This window comes from Aquarana catesbeiana, linkage group LG05 (assembly GCF_042186555.1).
Source record: "Aquarana catesbeiana isolate 2022-GZ linkage group LG05, ASM4218655v1, whole genome shotgun sequence".
Classification (NCBI taxonomy): domain Eukaryota; kingdom Metazoa; phylum Chordata; class Amphibia; order Anura; family Ranidae; genus Aquarana; species Aquarana catesbeiana.
The window spans coordinates 331,068,843-331,088,810 of NC_133328.1; the positions used below are offsets into that span (position 1 = coordinate 331,068,843).

A 19,968-nucleotide genomic window follows, 5' to 3' on the forward strand; every position below is an offset into this window, starting at 1 on the left:
CTATTTTTGTATATTATTGTATATTATTAATAATGTTGTATGGATTGACATGCTATATTGAAAAAGTTTGATTATGTATAATATGTATATTACCTCTTATGAATTGTTTATTGTTTAATCTAGAATGATGCATATACTCCTGAGGAAGCTGTACAAACATTTTGCAAAACATGTCGAGTGGAAGCATCAATTTTAACATGAAATCTGATGTATGTGTCTGTTGAATTTATCAGTTTTACCAGATGAATTTTATTGATATAAAATAAATGTTGATTTTATAACATAATTGTGTCTACTTGCACCTTTAAAGTTCCCATTTTTCATATTTTTCTGTATACATTTGTGAGTGTTTGTCATGAAATAGGAGTGCAAATAATACACCGTTTTTGAAAAAAAATCAAGTTTATGTGCAACATAAAGTAAACCCCCAAACTATGTTACAGTGCGTTTGGAATGATGACTAGAGATGGGCCAAAACACCCCCTGTTCGATTCACACAAGAACTCCAAAACAGAGAAAAAGTTCTGACCTGAATTGCAAACCATATTAAAGTCTATAGGACCTGAACTTGAAATATCAAAAGTCCCCATTTTAAAGGCTTATATGCAAGTTACTGGTCATAAAAAGGGTATGGGGTCCTGAGTAATGTCCTGGGGGATATGTATCAATGCAATTTTTTTTTACAGGAGCAGTGATTTTAATGATGCTGAAAATTAAACAATAAAAATGAAAAATTCCTTTAAATATAGTGCTGGGGGTCCCCTTAGTCTGCCTGTAAAGTGGTGCATCTGTAGCATGTATAGAACATGCTAGAGCAAAAATGACATTTCTAAAGAAAAAAAAATGCATGAAGTTACATTTAAATTACCGACAATACAATTGATGTGAATATAAAAATGTAAAAAAAAAATGGTGTGGGCCTCCCCCAGTCTACCAGGCCCTTTGGCTCTGGTAAGAATTTTAAGAGGAACCCCACACCAAAATGTATTTTAAAATGGCGTGGGGTCCCCCAAAATCCATTCCAGATCCTTATCTAACCATGCAGCCTAGCAGGTCAGGAAAGAGGGATCATGAGTGATAGCCCCCTCCCCTCCTGAACCATACCAAGCACATGCCCCCACCCCAAAGCACCTTGTCCCCATGTTATGGGGGACAAGAGCCTCATCCCCACAACCCTGGGCTGTGGGGTTCTGCAGGCAGAGGACTTATCAAAATTGGGAAGTCCCCTTTAAGAAGGGGACCCGCGGATTCCGCCCCCCCATGTGAATGGGTATGGGGTACCCCTACCTACCCATTCACCAAAATGTGTCAAAAAGTAATAAAAACACAGAGACAGTTTTTGACAATCCCTGTAAATCCATCATCAATCACAACACTCACTGTACCACTGGACTCAAAAAAGAAAAAAAAATTGTTCCAGTAAGGCAAGCCACCAAATGCCTGGTTTGCCATTTCACAGTTCTTATATAGGTAAGGGCGGGGCCACCTGGTGGCTCCCCCCCTTGTGAAGTCACCGCCCAGCATACACCAGTCCGTGATGTCACAAGGGGCGGTGCCACCAGGTGAAGACATCAGGTGGCTCCACCCCTTACCTATATAAGAACTGTCAAATGGCAAGCCAGGCATTTGGCAATTTGCCTTACTGGATGGCAGAGAGTTTTTTTTTTTTCTTTTTCGGGTGCAGCGGTGGTGTCATGATTGATGATAGATCTACATTGGGGGACATTTTTTTTTCATAAAGGAATTGTCAAAAACTTGTATTACTTTTTGACACTTTTTTTGTGACTGGGTAGGGGTATTCCTATACTTATTCACATAGGGAGGGGCTGGGATCTGGGGGCCCCCTTGTTAAAGGGGAATTCCATATTCCTATACGCCCTCTGCCCACAGACCTCCACAACCCAGGGTTGTGAAGATGAGGCTCTTGTCCCCATCCCCATCACCCCCCATGTTGAAGGCATATGGCCTGGTATGGTTCAGGGGGGGGGCACTTGCTTGTCCCCCCCTTTCCTGGCCTGCTTGGATAAGGGTCTGGTATGGATCATCAGGGGATACTACGCCTTTTTTGGCATGGGGTTCCCCTGAAGGGCCTGGTATGGACTGGGGGGACCACACGCCATTTTTTTAATTGCCAGCATTGTTTTTCTTTATTTAGCTGTCAGCGGGGAAACCCATTTACAGCTAGTGACTCATTGGTTGTTAAAGACACCATAGCCAGCTTCCCGGCCCACTCCTTAACAACCAGCTATTCACTGCACCCTGATTGGGCAAAGCTTTAATACAATAATGACTCACTTTATACTGTTTTCTAAAGCAAATAATTTTGTATGAATCTTTTTCAATGTTTGTCACTTGGAAATCTTGCCAGTAATAGCACTTCCTGTTGCAGACTGACAACACTAAGGTCTATTAATAAGAAAAAAAAACCTTTGTGAATCTCAACATTCATGCAAGCATAACATATAATACCTGTAATGTTTGTAATATGGGTGTAGTTCTTTACTTGCTGCCTTTCACTGAGTGAATGTAACATTCCTCAACATTCATTTCAGAGAAAAATATATAAAATCATTCAACCGTGAGTTAACATTCACCAATGAAAATAGCCTAACACTATAGACTAAGAACATTTTACCAACAGGGAGACTTCTGCACTGTCTATAGAGAATCCAGTGTGAACTGTCAATTGAATGGGTGTATAGTAGAATGAACATCCAGCTACAGTGTTAAGCAAAATATGTAGCAATGGTATTATTGTCACTGCTAAATATAACAGATTCCTCATGGCTGTTAGGAAGCTGGCACATTCTGCTGTCAGGTGGGATTCCCAACTGACAGGTGAGTGTAAACAGCTTGGAAAGTGAAAAAAACAGTGTTAGCCCCCCAAATGTATACCAGGCTCTTCAGACCTTTGAGCCTGGTATGAATTTTGAGGCTACAGCTCATGCAAAAAAAGAGAGAAAAAAGTGTGAGCCCCCCCCAAAAATATATACTAGACCTTTATCCAAGCATGCAGTCTGGGATGCAGTTTCCCTCCAAGGCCACTTACTCTCCACATGGGGGGTACCCTGACAGAAGAACTCCCTAGCAAAGCACCAAACCCCCTTTCCTCGTGTTTATGAGAACAAGAGTCTATTTCCTACAACCCTGGCCCAGTGTTTTAGGTGTATGTGGGTGAGGGGGTTATCAGAATCTAGAAGCCCCCCCTTAAAAATTAGGCAGAACCCATATACTAGTCCTCCTATGTATACATTACCCCTATACATTCACAAAAAGGCCCACAATGAAAATCCATAATCAATCACAATGTCCAGTGATGCAGATCCCCATTAATCATGATAAATGATGTCCAATGACAAACCAAAACACGTTTTGACCTATTGACGCTTCCGGTCCCATCTCTGTTCTTCACCAAATGACAGATTCATGATAGATGTAAACGAAGGGGTGGGAATAGAGGCTGATATTATTGACCAAACATGGCAATGACCATAGTTGCTTAATGTCTATCTCCTGCAGGGAAAAGGAGATCACTGAGCAGGTATGTATAATTATAAAACATTAGACATGTGCACACTGAAATATTTCGTTTCGGAATTTCGTTTTCGTCTGAAAAATAAATTTATTTAGTTACTCCCGAAATTCGTTTTTATTTATTTCGTTTTTCGTTAAAAATTGCATTCGTCCGAAAATCCAAATTGAGGTTGAATCTGTCATTGAAGGCTTATGGTGTCTGTCGAATGTTCAAAGAAGATTCAACGGAGCAGCTAAACTGTACAATGCCGTATAGTTTACCTGCTCCGTCGAATCTTCTTAGAACTTTCAACAGACACCATAAGCCAAAGTACGTGTGTACTTAGTTCTAGCTATTTTACTGCTCCACCTCTTTGGTTACAATCAGCCAATAACATTCATCATCATCATTATTTTTATTTATCTTTCCTCCCCTATGTCGAATCTTTCCTCCCCTACGTCGAATCTTTCCTCCCCTACGTCGAATCTTTCCTCCCCTACGTCGAATCTTTTCTGTCTACGTCGAATCTTTTCTCTCTACGTCGAATCTTTTCTCTCTATGTAGAATAATCTTGGACTAATAGAGCTAAGGTTAGGCACATTCGACCACAGGTTTGATGGACACAGATTGTTATTGTCATCATCATGTCGAATCTCCTATCTATATCTAACTGTTGTAGCAACGAAAACGAAAATAAAGCATTTGTTTATGTTGGATCTTTCGTTTTTCGGACTCTGCACTTTCGTTATCGTTTGTTAAAACGATAACGAAAATACCTGAAATTCGGACGAAAATGCATTCGGACGAAAACGAATGCACATGTCTATAAAACCTAACAAGCTGTTGAAGTTATATTGTTTATTATTATTATTATTATTATTATTATTATTATTAGAGCCAACAGTTTACGCAGTGCTTTACAATGTAGAGGGGGGATAGCACAAATACGATAAAGTATCTACTGCAATACAATATCACCTGCAATTTAATACCAGTTCCTAAGTAGTAGCACAGAAAATGCACAGGGTATACACTCAACACAGGCAGCACTTGTAAAAACACTTCACTTTAATAACATTTACATAGGAGATGAAGTGAACAGAGAATACCTTGTATAGGTTAACAAGACACATCTCATTAAAAATTGCCTGGTAGTAACATTAGATTTAAACTCTCTTACTGATATTGGAAAACATATGCTTCCCATTGACATGAACGCATTCCTGACATGAAAAAAGGAAAACTGAAAGATACCCTTTACATGTTGCAGTGTACATAAAAATCACTAAATACGGGGGGAAGATAAAAGAGTATTGTAATGTACTCCTATCATACACAGGAACAAATCTGATAACCTAAGTACAATTCTATTTAAAAATGAAATGGAGGCTAGCAATGCATGTTTTATGATTCCAGTAGATAAAAAAAGGTCCCTGAGGTTAAACAAAATGTTAACATTTCAATTTTGTTACATATATGAAAAAATGTAAATATATGTCTAGTAAGCCTACTTGACTTTGTATTTTGGCCAATCGGGGTACTTAACATGCAGCACAACAAGTATTACTAAAGATTAACAAACTGTCAGTGCCTAGTACAAAGGTTTGAATATATATTCAGAAATGCATTTATTATTGTATTCCTCCAGCATCTGGCAAAAAGCAGTTACAGATTCAGCAGAATTTCCTATTTAGATAGACATGTTTTCTTAAGTTGATAGAGCAGCATATTTTTCAAAGGAGCAGACAGCATATAGTATAAGCCATGGAAATAGAGGTTTATCTAAATTTTATTCCAAATGCATGAGGGTTGCTACAGAAAATCAGCTCAGCTTGACCTTTATAGCATCTTAGCTGAAAACAGGAGTATCAATTCTGATAATAATGTGCCGCATATACCGTGTATTCGTTTTATTGTGCTAAAATGTAATATATTTATTTTGGGTGGACACTATTACATGTGAGTAAGAGAATACCAGAGACCACATGAAAGATTTAGGCACTTTAATACAACATTTGACAGACAACACAAATGATACTATTTAACAAAAAGTGGTAACTTGGGGAGCGGTTTTAGGCAACAAGTATAACTGATTGGTGAGATACAAATGTTTTTCAGAAAATGTACTGAAATCAGAAAGTCTACTTGGTTTAGTCTTACCTGCTTTTTCTGTAATCTATTGCCGAAAGAACCATACAAATACCTCAGTGTCACTGATAGTGTTTATCCCAAAGCTCTAAACTTTAAAGTGTTACTAAACCCACAACAGTAAATTCAGTCTGTATATGCAGTAAAGCATGCTTGTTATACTTGCTGTGGAACCTAAGGGGTTAATCCTCTGTATTGTGTAAAAAAGTGGTTTGATCTTCTCTGATCCTCCCCTTCTTCCACAGTCCCCAATTTATCTGCTGATAGAACAAAGCCTTGGGGAAGAGCTGCATATGCTCAGTTTGGTGTGTATTGCCAGAGAGTTTTTTTTCTTAGGAGAGTGCATGTGATCAGCACAGAGCCAATCCGCACGATCCAGACAGAGTGTCAGGGGTCCTGCAGCCTCATAAGACAATTGGAGTAGAATGAAAATTCCTCCTACAAGCTTTAACCAGACACCGATAGAAGTCACAAGCCTGCTATATACTGCTGATGAGAAAAGGTATTTAGCAGTTTACATTTACTAAAATTGCATTTCTGTGTTCTGTGTGCTGTTTAGTTACACTTTAATTATAGTGATTGTAAAGTTTTGTTTTTTTTCAGTAAAAATAACAAACATGTTATACTTACCCACCCTGTTGCAGTGGATTTGTACAGAGAAGCCCATATCCTCCTCTTCTCAGGTCCCTCTTCTGTGCTCCTGGCCCCTCCCTCCTGTTGAGTGCCCCCATAGCAAGCAGCTTGCTTTGGGGGCACCCAAGCTGAGTCACAACTCCCTGTGTCCATTCAGACATGGAGCTGTGGTCCGGCCCCACTCCTTGCTCTCCTGATTGGCTGACTGATTAACAGCAGTGGGAGCCAATGGTGCTGCTGTACCTCGCCTATCAGGAGGGAGAGTCTTGGATGGCCCAGACACTCATGGACATGGATAGAGGTGGGGCTCAGGTAAGCATTAGTGGGGCTGAAGGGGGCTGCTGCACACAAAAGGCTTTTTTATCCTAATGCATAGAATGCATTTGGATAAAAAACCTTCTGACTTTACAACCCCTTTAACTCTAATAGAGAAATAAACTCATCTGGCTTTGTGAGTATAATTGTCTGTGTTTTACATTCTAATAAATAGTACCATTGGTATTTCACTAGGCTGGTGTACTATTAACTTTTTGTTGTTCAGAACTTGGAACCTTCATGTCTGATGAGGGTTTCAAAGCCTGGAGGCTACCTGGTGACCCTTTGAAAAATGTAAGGCTAAAAGAATATGCGCTGAGTTGTGTTCTCCTTGCTGTGGGCCACTGTGATTTATCACACTTGAGTGAAAAGGAGTTGTCTTAGTGTATGCATTGATCAACATTGATCAGCTGCTATCAACATGAGCATCTCACCAATTTTACTAGCAGAACAGCTGCAGCAAAGGAGGAGGATCAGAGCATAGAAGAGCATATGACCAAAGAATTTAGAACTTTGCAAAGGTGTATTTCACATGCCCATGTTCCACTAATAGGTTTATACATAATTTAATTATTTATTTATTGAGGCTGTATCATGCTATGTTCCATCTGGAAAAGGGGAGCATTTAAACATATGCGTCTATGTTAATTTAAACTCTGAAATTAACTTTATATAAAAATATACACACAAGGGCCCTGTTATCATTTTTTTTTCAGTTATGCACTTTGAAACATAAAATGGCTGGGAATGGGTACTTAAAGTACAACCATAGTTTATCTGTTTATTTTTGTTTTAATTGGCTCACTCCACCCCCTTGAATGCTGTCCATCTGGTGTTAGACTTGCCTTCAGCCTATGTGGTCCCATCCTGTAATGCATAGCCTTCACACAAGTGACCACTCTTTTATGCATGAGCATCACAGACCCCATTCATTCTTATGGGAAAGCCATACTCTGAGCAACCACTTGAAAAATGCCATGAATATGGCATTGCCATATAAATGAATTGGGATGTGGCATGCATGCCCAATAAGAAGTAATCAAACAAAAAGAAATGGGGGGTGGGGATTTTTGAGGGTGCAAAATACTGTCACATGTATTCAATAAAAAAATATTTTATTTTTGTTTTAAAAGGTAAAACAAAAAATATACATAAAACCAAAGGACACAGGCATGTACAGTGCAAATGACAAAATGTTTATGCAAGACAACCAGACTACACCTGACATGTTTCGCCTATAGTTCGGGCTTCTTCGGGGGGGGGCTGTCTTTACGGAGGTACAAGCCTTCTTTGTCTCCAGTCCCATGGCTGGAGCCCCTGGGGACAAGTAGTGCCACCATCTGCTCTATGACCATTTACTGTCTCTGGTTCTATGAGGTGGCCTTACCAAGTCCCTCGGTTTTGAGTTCTTCTAGGGTCCATAGTCTGGTCCTTTTGCCCCCTCTGTGACCCCCTGCCGCCTGCGGTCCTGACCTATACAGACGGCTGTGGGAGAGGCCGTGATGGGATTGCTGCCGCCATTGCTTTGGATAGACCGGGGCTGTAGCACTGCTTTGGGACTGGAGACACAGAAGGCTTGTACCTCTGTAAAGACAGCCCCCCCAAAGAAGCCCGAACTATGGGCGAAACATGTCGGGTGTAGTCTGGTTGTCTTGCATAAACATCTTGTCATTTGCACTGTACATGCCTGTGTCCTTTGGTTTTATGTATATTTTTTGTTTTACCTTTTAAAACAAAAATAAAATATTTTTTATTGAATACATATGACGGTATTTTGCACCCTCAAAAATTCCCACCCCCATTTCCTTTTGTCCTTATACTTACTTGGGGATTGGTGCTAACAGCTGGCTGTGTCCTCCACAACTAATTATTAGTAGATGATTGGTTGCCTTGCACAGCTGCTCCAGATTCTGTCTGCTACAGTTTTAGTAAATCCTTCCCCCCAGTGCATTTTAAACTTCTGAAAATGAAGAGATACTGTATATGCTTCCAATTGCTAATACCTACTTCCTTTTTTATTCAGTAGGATACTAGATGTGTTGATGTACATTATTTCTACAATTATGACTAGTAAAATTGTTTTACTAGTGCTTTGGGAAGGTTCTTTAGATCCTGGCATGTACAGGCTGAAAGGTTTATCACTGCACCCCCCTGTGGACTACAGACATTTGGAATACATTCTTAAGCTGACCATACACTATACAATCTGATTGTAAAACTGCTGTAAGATCTATTTTAGAGTTACCAAAGCTATGTAATATAAGGATCTACCTAAAGAAATTATTCAGTTTGTATCAAATTTTGAAGGTCCTTGATCAACATATTTGATGGTAGGTCTAAAGGAAGTTGTACAATCAGATTGTATGGTTCTTACATTGGTCCCTCACGGTGTATCTCAGTGATAACTTGACCGTGTAGCTTAGTGCCCCCTTATTTACCACATGCAGATACAGGCACAGGGTTCTTTAACTATAATCCCACAATCCTCTGGGCTCCTACCAGCCTATGGGTTCCTAGACATGTCCAGAGGATATAAACTACTTTGTGCTCCGCTCGCTCTCTGGTACTCAGAGAGGCTGCATCTGAAGAGACAGTAGTGACTGGCCTGTGAACTGTCACCAGTTAATCCACTCATGCAGGCTGCCTGATTTAAGCACAAGAGCACATTACTTTGAAGCATCAGTAACTACATAGAACACTGTGCCATCTATGTCTCGATTGCTGAATAGAGATGGGCTGAACACCCCACTGTTCAGTTTGTGCCAGAACTTTCTGACCCACACAGAAAGCCCTATTAAAATCTATGGGACCCAAAAAATCGAAAGTCCCCATTTTGAATGCAAGTAATTGGCCATAGAAAGGGTATGGGGTCCGGGTATTTCTCAGGTGGACATGTATCAATGCAAAAAAAGTTTTTAAAAAAAGATCATTTTTACAGGAGCAGTGATTATAATGGTACAAGAAAAAAAGTAAACTCCTTTAAATATAGTACCTGGGGGGTCCCCTTAGTCTCCCTGTAAAGTGATGCATCTGTACCATTGATAGAACCTGCTGCAGCAAAACTGGCAGCACAGCAAAAAAATTAATAAAACCACATTTAAATTTCCGGCAATATAATACCATTGCCGGCAATAGGAAAATGTTAAAAAAAAAAAAAAAAAGGCGTGGGGGTCCCCCCAAAATCCATAACAGACCCTTATCCAAGCATACAGCCCAGCAGGTCAGGAAAGGTGGGGATGAGCGAGTGCCCCCCTGCCTGAACCATACCAGGCTACATGCCCTCAATGTGGGGGGATGGGTGCTTTGGGGCAGGGGGCTTTGCACCACGTTCTTGTGTCCAGCATGCATCGGTCAGTGATGTCAAAAGAGGGCGGTGCCACCAGGTGATATCACCAGGTGGCCCCGCCCCTTACCTATATAAGAACTGTCAAACGACAAGCCAGGCATTTGGAAGTTTTCCTTAGTTGACAGTTTTTTTTCTTTTTTGGGTGTGGCAGTGCGGCGATGTCATGATTGACGACGGATCTACTATTTTTTAATAAAGAAATTGTCAAAAATTGTCCCTGTGTTTTTATTATGTTTTGACACTTTTTTGGTGAATGGGTAGGGGTGCTATGTACCCCATACTCATTTGCATAGGGGGGCATGATTTGGGGGCCCCCTTGTTAAAGGGGGCTTCCAGATTCTGATAAGCCCCTGCCCTGCACCCACCCCCCTGTGTTTAGGGCATTTGGCCTGGTATGGTTGGGGGGGCACTTGCTTGTTCCCCCCCCCTTTTCTGGTCTGCCAGGCTGCATGCTTGGATAAGGGTGGATGTAGTATACTTAGATTTTGCAAGGGCGTTTTACACAGTTCCCCACACACGATTATTGTGTAAGGTAAAGTCTACAGGCTTAGAAAGATCAGTTTGTAAATAGATAGAAAACTTGTTAAAAGTTAGAATTCAGAGAGTAGTGGTTAATGATTCTTACTCTGCATGGTCTAAGGTTATTAGTGGTATACCCCAAGGTTCAGTGTTGAGACCCTTACTTTTTAATATAGCTATACATGATATAGGGTCTGGGATTAAAAGTACCATTTCAGTGTTTGCAGATGACACCAAGCTATGCAGTGGAATAACGTCCTTACAGGATGTCTCCAACTTACAAGTCGACCTCAATGCACTGTTTAATTGGGCAACTAAGTGGCAAATGAGGTTTAATGTTGATAAATGTAAAGTTATGCACATGAGGGCTAAGAATATGCATGCATCATACATTCTTGGGGGAGTACAACTGGGGGGAATCCACAGTGGAGAAGGATCTGGGGGTTTTAGGAGATCATAAGCTCAATAATAGCATACTAATAGCATGCAATGCAAGCTGTAGTTTCCAAAGTGTGCCAAGTCCTTTCTTGAGAATAGGAGATTAAGGGGGGATATAATCAATATGTACAAATACATAAGTGGTCCATATAGTGAACTTGGTGTTGAGTTATTCACTTTAAGGTCATCACAGAGGACAAGGGGCACTCTTTACGTCTAGAGGAAAAGAGATTTAATCTCCAAATATGAAAAGGTTTCTTCACAGTAAGAGCTGTGAAAATGTGGAATAGACTCCCTCCAGAGGTAGTTCTGGCCAGCTCAGTAACTGCTTTAAAAAAGGCCTGTATTATTTCCTAAATGTACATAATATAATCTTCCTGCCACTTCCCTCTGGAGCAGGCCTGAGGATCTCTTTAGCTGCCTATCTGGACTACTAGAAATATCCTATCTCCCTGGTACATAGTTACATAGTAGGTGAGGTTGAAAAAAGACACAAGTCCATCAAGTCCAACCTATGTGTGTGATTATATGTCAGTATTACATTGTATATCCCTGTATGTTGTGCTTGTTCAGGTGCTTATCTAATAGTTTCTTGAAACTAGCAATGCCCCCCGCTGAGACCACCGCCTGTGGAAGGGAATTTCACATCCTTGCCACTCTTACAGTAAAGAACCGTCTACGTAGGTTAAGGTTTAACCTCTTTTCTTCTAATTTTAATGAGTGGCCACGTGTCTTGTTAAACTCCCTTCTGTGAAAACGTTTTATCCCTATTGTGGGGTCACCAGTATGGTATTTATGAATTGAAATCATATTCCCTCTCAAGCGTCTCTTCTCCAGCGAGAATAAGTTCAGTGCTCGCAACCTTCCCTCATAATTAATTTCCTCCAGACCCTTTATTAGCTTTTTTGCCCTTCTTTCTTAGCAGTAGCTTGGCATTACATGCCATTGCTGAGCCTATCATCTACTAGGACCCCAGGTCCTTTTACATCCTAGATTCCCCCAGAGGTTCGCCCCCCTCATTTGCATGTAGTTGCCCACCCCAATAATTTGTTCAGATCTTTTTGCAAGGTTTCCACAGCCTGCGTAGAAGTTATTGCCCTGATTAGCTTAGTATGGTCAACAAATACAGAGATTGAACTGTTTACCCCATTCTCCAGGTTGTTTATGAACAAAATAAATAGGGTTGGTCCCAGCACAGAACCCTGGGGTACCCCACTACCCACCCCTGACCATTCCGAGTACTCACCATTTATCACCACCCTCTGAACTCGCCCTTGTAGCCAGTTTTTTAATCCATGTACTCACGCTATGGTCTATGCCAACAGACCTTATTTTGTACAGTAAATGTTTATGGGGAACTGTGTCAAATGCTTTTGCAAAATTGATACACCACGTCTACGGACTTTCCTTTATCTAGATGGCAACTCACTCCTCATAGAAGGTTAATAGATTGGTTTGGCGAGAACGATTCTTCATGAATCCATGATGATTACTGCTAATGATACCGTTCTCATTACTAAAATCTTGTATATAGTTCCTTATCATTCCCTCCAAGAGCTTGCATAATATTGATATTAGGCTAACTGGTCTGTAATTCCCAGGGATGTATTTTGGGCCCTTTTTAAATATTGGTGCTACATTCGCTTTTCTCCGATCAGCTGGTACCATTCCAGTCAGTAGACTGTCAGTAAAAATTAGGAACAATGGTCTGGCAATTACTTGACTGAGTTCCCTAAGTACCCTCGGATGCAAGCCATCAGGTTCCCGGTGATTTATTAATATTAAGTTTCCCAAGTCTAATTTTAATTCTGTCCTCTGTTAACCATAGAGGTGCTTCCTGTGATGTATCATAAGGATAAACACTGCAGTTTTGGTTACTGAAGCCCCCAGATTCCCTCATGAAGACTGAGGAGAAGAATAAATTCAATACCTTCACCATCTCCCCATCCTTTGTAACCAGATGTCCTTCCTCACTCTTTATGGGGCCAATATGGTCTGTCCTCCTTTTTTACTGTTTACATACTTAAAGAATTTCTCCACTATGTGTTTTTCATGTTCTATCTTAGCCACCCTAATTGCACCCTTACATTTCTTGTTGCATTCTTTATAATGTCTGAATGCTGATGATGATCCCTCAACCTTGTATTTTTTGAAAGCCTCTTTGCTTTTATATGCATTTTTACATTGGAGTTAAGCCATCCAGGACTTTTGTTTGCTCTTTTAAATTTATTACCCAATGGGGTGCAATGGGGTGCATTGGCTAATGTCCTTATTTAATATGCTCTTAAAGCAAACCCATCTCTATTCTGTGTTCTTTGTTCCTAAGATTTTATCCCAATTCATGCCTTCTAGCAAGGTGCGTAGTTTAGGGAATTTGGCTCTTTTGAAATTCAGTGTCTTTGTGTTCCCCTTAGGTTTCCTATTTATGTGATTTATACTGAAGCCAATTGACCTGTGATCGCTGTTTCCTAAATTCCCCCGTATTTCCACATCTGTGATCAGGTCTGTATTGTTGGTAATCAGTAGATCCAGTAACGCTGTATTTCTGTGAAGGAGATGTTGTTCCAAGGGAAATGTGATTAGTCATTTGCACTGACTACTTATCTGTCTTTACTGAGTGCCTCATTAGACTGTGCTGCCACCTAGTGATTCTTTATGGAAACTGCTCCTAGGCAGCCCTGTTATTGCAAATGCTTAATTCTCTGTTGTATATTATATTTTGTTATATGCCACTCTGATTCTTTTGGCAATTTCAGTTTCTACACTGCATCTATTTAGTAAAGTTAAAGCAACCCCCTGTCTGATCATTCAGATGATCATGAAACCTGTTAACCAGTTCAATAACGGGCACTTTTAGACCCATTTCTGCCCAGGCAAATTTTCAGCTTTCAGCGCTGTCAACACTGTACCCAAACTAAATTTTATATAATTTTGTTCACACAACTAGAGCTTACTTTTGGTGGTATTTAATCACTGCTGGGTTTTTTACTCTTTGCTAAATAAACAAAAGAAGAAATTTTGAAAAAAACACATTTTCTTTGGTTCTGTTACATTTATTTGGTAAAAATAACCCAAATCAGTGAATATTCTTTAGTTTGTGTGAATGTTATAGAGTCCACAAACTATGGTATATATATCTGAAAATTGATTAACCACTTGCTTACTGGGCACTTAAATCCCCCTCCTATCCAGAACAATTTTCAGCTTTCATCACTGACGCACTTTAAATGACAATTGTGCGGTCATACACCACTGTACCCAAATGAAATTTTTATAATTTTTTCCCCACAAATAGAGCTTTCTTTTGGTGGTATTTGATCACCTCTGCGGTTTTAATTTTTTGATAAAAAAAATGAATTTAAAAAAAAAAAAAATGTATTTTGTTATAAAAAAAATTTAAAACAGGTAATTTTTCTCCTTCATTGATGTACGCTGATGAGGCGGCACTGATGGGCACTGATAGGTGGCAGTGACGGGCACTGAGGGGTGGCAGTGATGGGCACTGATCAGTTACACTGATAGGCAGCACTGCTAGGTGGCACTGATTGGCACTACTGGTGGGCATTGATAGGTGGCACTTGTGGGCATTGATAGGTGGCACTTGTGGGCATTGATAGGTGGCAATGGCAGGTGGTACAGATGAGGCAGATGTGCCTCTTCCACTTCGGGAATGTTGTCCCTTGCAGCTGAGCCAGTGATCGGCTTTTTTTCTACTCACGCTATCAGCGTAAGTAGAAAAAAAAAACGATTACCGATCTTTTGTTTACATCATGTGATCAGCTGTCATTGGCTGACAGCTGATCACATGGTAAGGGGCCAGGACCACCCCTTACTCGGATTGGTGATCACCCGTGTCTCAGTGACTTGGTGATAACAGTGCATTCGGCGCGCCCTGCAGGGCGTGTGCACAGGGGAGGCCGTCATATCACGGCCTCCTGGAAATTCAGGTCCGCGCTGTGGCCGTCATTCGTCATAGCGCAGATGTCAAGTGGTTAAGCCTGATGTATTGATGGCCTATCTAATTTTTTGAGGCCCAAACACATCAGGACAGTACAAATATCCCAAAACGACCTCTTTTTAGAAAATAGACAGTCCAAGATATTAAGTAAGAGGCATGGCAAGTTTTTTGAAGTTGTCCTTTTTTCATATTTTTTGTAAGATGAAGAAATTAAAAATATATATATTTTTTTTTTTTACATACTGTCACCAGTGCAGTACATCTGGTGTGGTGGTGATCAGGGACACTGACTGTTGATAGTATGAATACAAAAGTTATTTCATTTTTTTCCTTTTTTTAAGTTTTTTTTTTAACACACTGTGACCAGAGCCATATAGTGTTACCATATAAACATTGTACTAATCTGTGGAAGTGATCAGGATTTTTTTCTTTTTACACATTGTGATTGCTCATAGCAGTGCATTACATTGCTATAAGCAAGCATTTTACTGAATGAAACTGATACTTTCAGTTTGTTTTGTTTTTATTAGCTGTGATTGGGCAGAGCTAATCACATGGTACAGATGGGCTGTGATTGGCCCTGTCTGTATCATGTGATCACACTGACAAATCACAGCTAGCAACACAATTATACACAATTGATGGCATGAAAGGAAGCCATCTATTGTTTACAACTGTGATCTGACCTGCTGTGAATGGTCACAGGGGTCACATGGTACCACAGCGGGCCAGTGCACTGATCAGTTATTGGCAGGATGTGATCCAGGAGGATGTCATATGAGGTCCACCTGGATTAATGAGAGGCCAGGCCCACACTGCCATCATCTTGTTATATCTAAATTTCAAAATGTGCACTGCACTACTCAACAGATTTAGGAAAAGCTGCAAACACTACAATCAGACAAATTGAGTGGATAATATGAATATTAAGATTATGAATCCACCACGGATACACTTACCAGGCACAGTGGACCCAATGCCAGTTCCAAACAAGCATGGAACTGGGAACGTGGTCACTCTCAGGAAACATGTGAAGTCACCTTCAGTCAACCTTATCACCAGACCCAATCATGGACGCTACCATTCATAAAAGAAAAAGGCCACCACATAGTGTAAAACCATGAACTATGGGTTTTATTGTAAAAGGTAGAACACTTACATCAATGATAATATAAACAGACGAACTATGTGATCACAAACACATCCAAGAAGTGCAGCAACGTGGAGCTAGTTCAGTCTACCCGACCAGTTTCGTTTCAATAGAACATCATCTGGGGCACAATTTTTCAATATATGGTTAATCAAGTTATTCAAGTAGACAGGGGCCACTGGGACAATAAAGAAGATGCAGCAATATAAATCTAGGTTGAGGTTTTAACCTCATTCATAATGATACTTCATAGTATACATAGGTAAAACAAGTTCACAGCCAATAAATGTACATATGACTTTTAACTTACAACTATTAATATTAAACTACAGTCATTACAGACAGTGTAAGTTTAAACTGCTTGAAATTGCCTGACACCGTAATAAATAAGAACATTCATTAGCTAGTGAAAAAACAAAGCTTCAGCATTCAGAGTACCAATTTTCAACGGAGGCCGCTGAACAAAAATCCTTTCCTCTTAAAAGCATGTTTGACAGTTATCAGGAATTGCTGTATATTCGAAAAATGATTTTAGCTGCTTCAATGTGCTGTAAGTTGATAACGTGAAAAGATGACTCTGGGTGGTTTGATAAAGAACATAATAACACTGCAAATTTGCCACAGACTCACTCTTTTCTCTCCAATAAATAGAATCTTAACATTGCACATTTATCCATTAAAAAGGTTTCACAAACTATTTTGTAACATATTTTTTCCCATTCCTCTGTGGTTTCTCTTACTCCTCAATTAGGCTAGGTACAATAAAAGGAGAGGGCAACTTGCAGAACCCTGGAAAATTCAACTTTTGTTGTTAAATTTTTCTTGTGCAGCAGTGGCAACCATTAAAAGCGCATCTGAGAGTCACTGTGACTTTGCTGATGCAGGTTTTACAGCTCAAAGAGCAACAATTCCCAGCTCAGACAGAATGGCATCTATTTCTGTGCTCTACTCTCAGAAGTAGCATATAATCTGAGACCATAGAAAAAAATCCTATGAAAGCTGCAAATGTCTTGTTTTAGGATTTATTAGTCAGCAGTCAGCATGTAGATGTGCAGGGGAAAGAAACTTTTACCAGCAGAATGGAAAGCGGTCTTGAATGTAAATCTCTCAAGAAAACATATTAACCCCTGTACGTAAAGCATAAGAAGTGCCTCATACTTTGTATATCCAGCTGGGATTGCAGCTGCTTTTTCTCTGCCATCTGGGAGTGTCTAATTAGAAACCACCTAAAGTCGATTCTCAGAGAAGCTATTAAAGAACATGTTTAACATCAGATGCTGTACGAACTCCCTGAAGACTTACAGACACAGCAATATAAAATAGAGATTCACAGAACAATTGGACTATTATATTACAGCTAATGCTTTTTATGTAACTGAATATTCTTTGGGAGGAAATAAATATCAAATGTGCCTCAAACGGTTTTGAAACTTTAGCAAGATTAATGTTTGTATCTTACAGTCGTTTTTGAGCAAAATAGACACAAAGGAAACCAGATATTTCCCCAGCATCTGAACTCTCTGCAGCAATCACTTATTTGCATAATGACTACATTTTTTCTTTTTTTTTTTATTATTTTTTATTAAAGATTTTCAAGTACAAAACATAGTACAAGTTTTTTCTTAACGTACAAAACATGAGAACACACGTTAATCAAAGACAGGTTCAAAGTGTACATTGTAGAGGGTGAATGATTTTTACAATGTTATTACCTTATTAGCCATGTATGATGAAATATTAATTTATTCAACATAGTGTATTTCCATGAGACAATAAAATAAAAGTGTAGAAAAAGAAAGAAGGGGGAAGGGGGACAGGAGGAAGAGTAGGTCAAGGAATTGGAGAGGGTAGTGGAAAGGGAGAGGTGATGGAGTGATGTAGGTATGTTTATTTTTCATTAACTATGCAAGTTTAGCTGAGGAATAATGAGGGGTATATACTTCATTTCAAAAAAACTTCACAAATAACAAGGACTTATATCCATCTGTTCAGAGGGCAGATATATGCTCCTGGTGCACCAGTCCTTTTTTTTTTTTTTTTTTTTTTAATTATCTTTAAACCAATCCGACCATATTTTCCAATGTTTATCGAAGGAAGGTTTCTGTTCAGTTCTAGCTGCTATTAATGATTCAAAGATATAATTGGTTTGTGTTATTGCAAGGGCCTCTGAAACATTGGGTGCAATATTTGTTTTCCAATATTTAGTAATCAGTGATCTAGCAGCCAGGAACACATGTGTGATCACTGTACGGAAACAAGGAGGAAAACTTTCAATACCTAAGTTTAACAGTGCCAAACCTGGGTTTGGTGGTTTTAGTATTCCTGTGATGCGAGATATACACTTAAATATATTTTTCCAAAAGCTGGTGAGATGTTTACATGACCAAAATACATGTAAGATATTACCCACTTCCCCACATGTTCTCCAACATAACGGTGAGTTGGAGAAGGAGAATTTGGATAATCTATAGGGCGTAAGGTACCATCTTTGAGCTATTTTTAGGGAAAGTTCCCAATGATTTACACATCGAGTTGCTTTGTACGTGGTTTTGAATGCAATTTCCCATTGACTATCAGTGTAGGATTCCCCCAGTTCTAGTTCCCACTTTAGAAAAGGTGGGAGTTTTGTGAAGGAAGATTTATTTTGAAGGAAATTGTAAAATAAGGAAATGCCTTTAGGTGTAGCAGGGGTTTTTGTGTAGAATTGCCATGTTGAGTCGTGTGTAAGTATGTGTGTTGATTTTAGGGATTTTAGAAAGTGAACAAGTTGCCTATATTTAAAGTGATCCGCTAGGGGTAATGAGTATTCCTCTACTAGTGTGTTGAATGGTTTGAGTGTGTTGTTAATGTATAGATCGGCAATCAGAGATATACCTCTCGAGGACCAATTTGAGAAATTGGAGTATGGTATGACATGGTTCAAGATTGTAATTGGAATAGGGATGTTTATACTTTTAGCTGGAGGTGGGGGTGACTTGTGAAGTTCTCTCCACGCTATTAGAGAGGCTTGAACAGTTGGTGGTAGTGATCTTAGGGGGTAAGGTTTCCATATATCAAGTAGTAAGAGTATTCGGAGATCTTGGGTTGGGCTAAGGGCTTGTTCTATGTTGTACCAGAGAATGTCTGGGGATGGTGATAACCAATATCTAAGTTGTGTAAGCAAGGATGCTCGGTGGCAGTCCTTGATATCTATCAGACCCATACCTCCTATTGATCTATGTTTAACTAGAATAGCTCTGGAGCATCTGGGTCTTTTGGATCCCCATATATAATTTCTGAGGAGAGAGTTTAGTAATTGGAGGTGGGTATTCTTGAGTGGGATCGGTAATGTGTGAAACACATACAAAATCTGGGGAAGGAGGAGCATTTTGAAGGAAGCCAATCGTCCTGACAAAGATAATTCTACTTTGGTGAGTCGTTTGGTCTCTTTCGTGATTTTGTCTATCAACGGATTATAGTTGGCATCTGCTAGTTTTAAAGGGTCAGCCGTTATTTGTAGTCCTAGATATGGGATACTGGATGAGTTCCATGTGTAAGGGAATCGTTTTTGTAGATCCAATTTAAGGGATGGAGGGATATTTAGACCCAAGATTAGAGATTTTGAGAAATTCACTTTGTAGTATGACACTTGACTAAAGTTCGTAAGAATATCATGGGCACATCTTAGGGACCTATGTGGTGAAGTCAAAAGAAGAATGATGTCATCTGCGAATAAGTTAATGTTGTGTGATTTACCTAGTAGGGAGAATCCGGGTGTATCTAGGTGTGCTCTAATTTTTTCCGCTAGAGGCTCTATAAGGAGATTGAATATAGAAGGGGACAGTGGGCATCCTTGCCTGGTGCCGTTGGTAATTGGAAAGGAAAGGGAAAGGGTACCGGAGGTGTAAACCTGCGCACATGGTGAGGAGTACAAGGCCAAGATGGCTGAAAGAATGGGGCCCGCGAAT

The 19,968-nt window shown here is 39.8% G+C and overlaps 1 protein-coding gene across 12 annotated transcripts in view; it reads right to left on the reverse strand.

Moving 5' to 3' along the window:
- The window catches only part of CDH12 (cadherin 12), a 1,995,427-nt gene that overhangs the window by 268,116 nt on the left and 1,707,343 nt on the right, over positions 1 to 19,968 (reverse strand). The gene's annotated exons all lie outside the window — the stretch shown is intronic.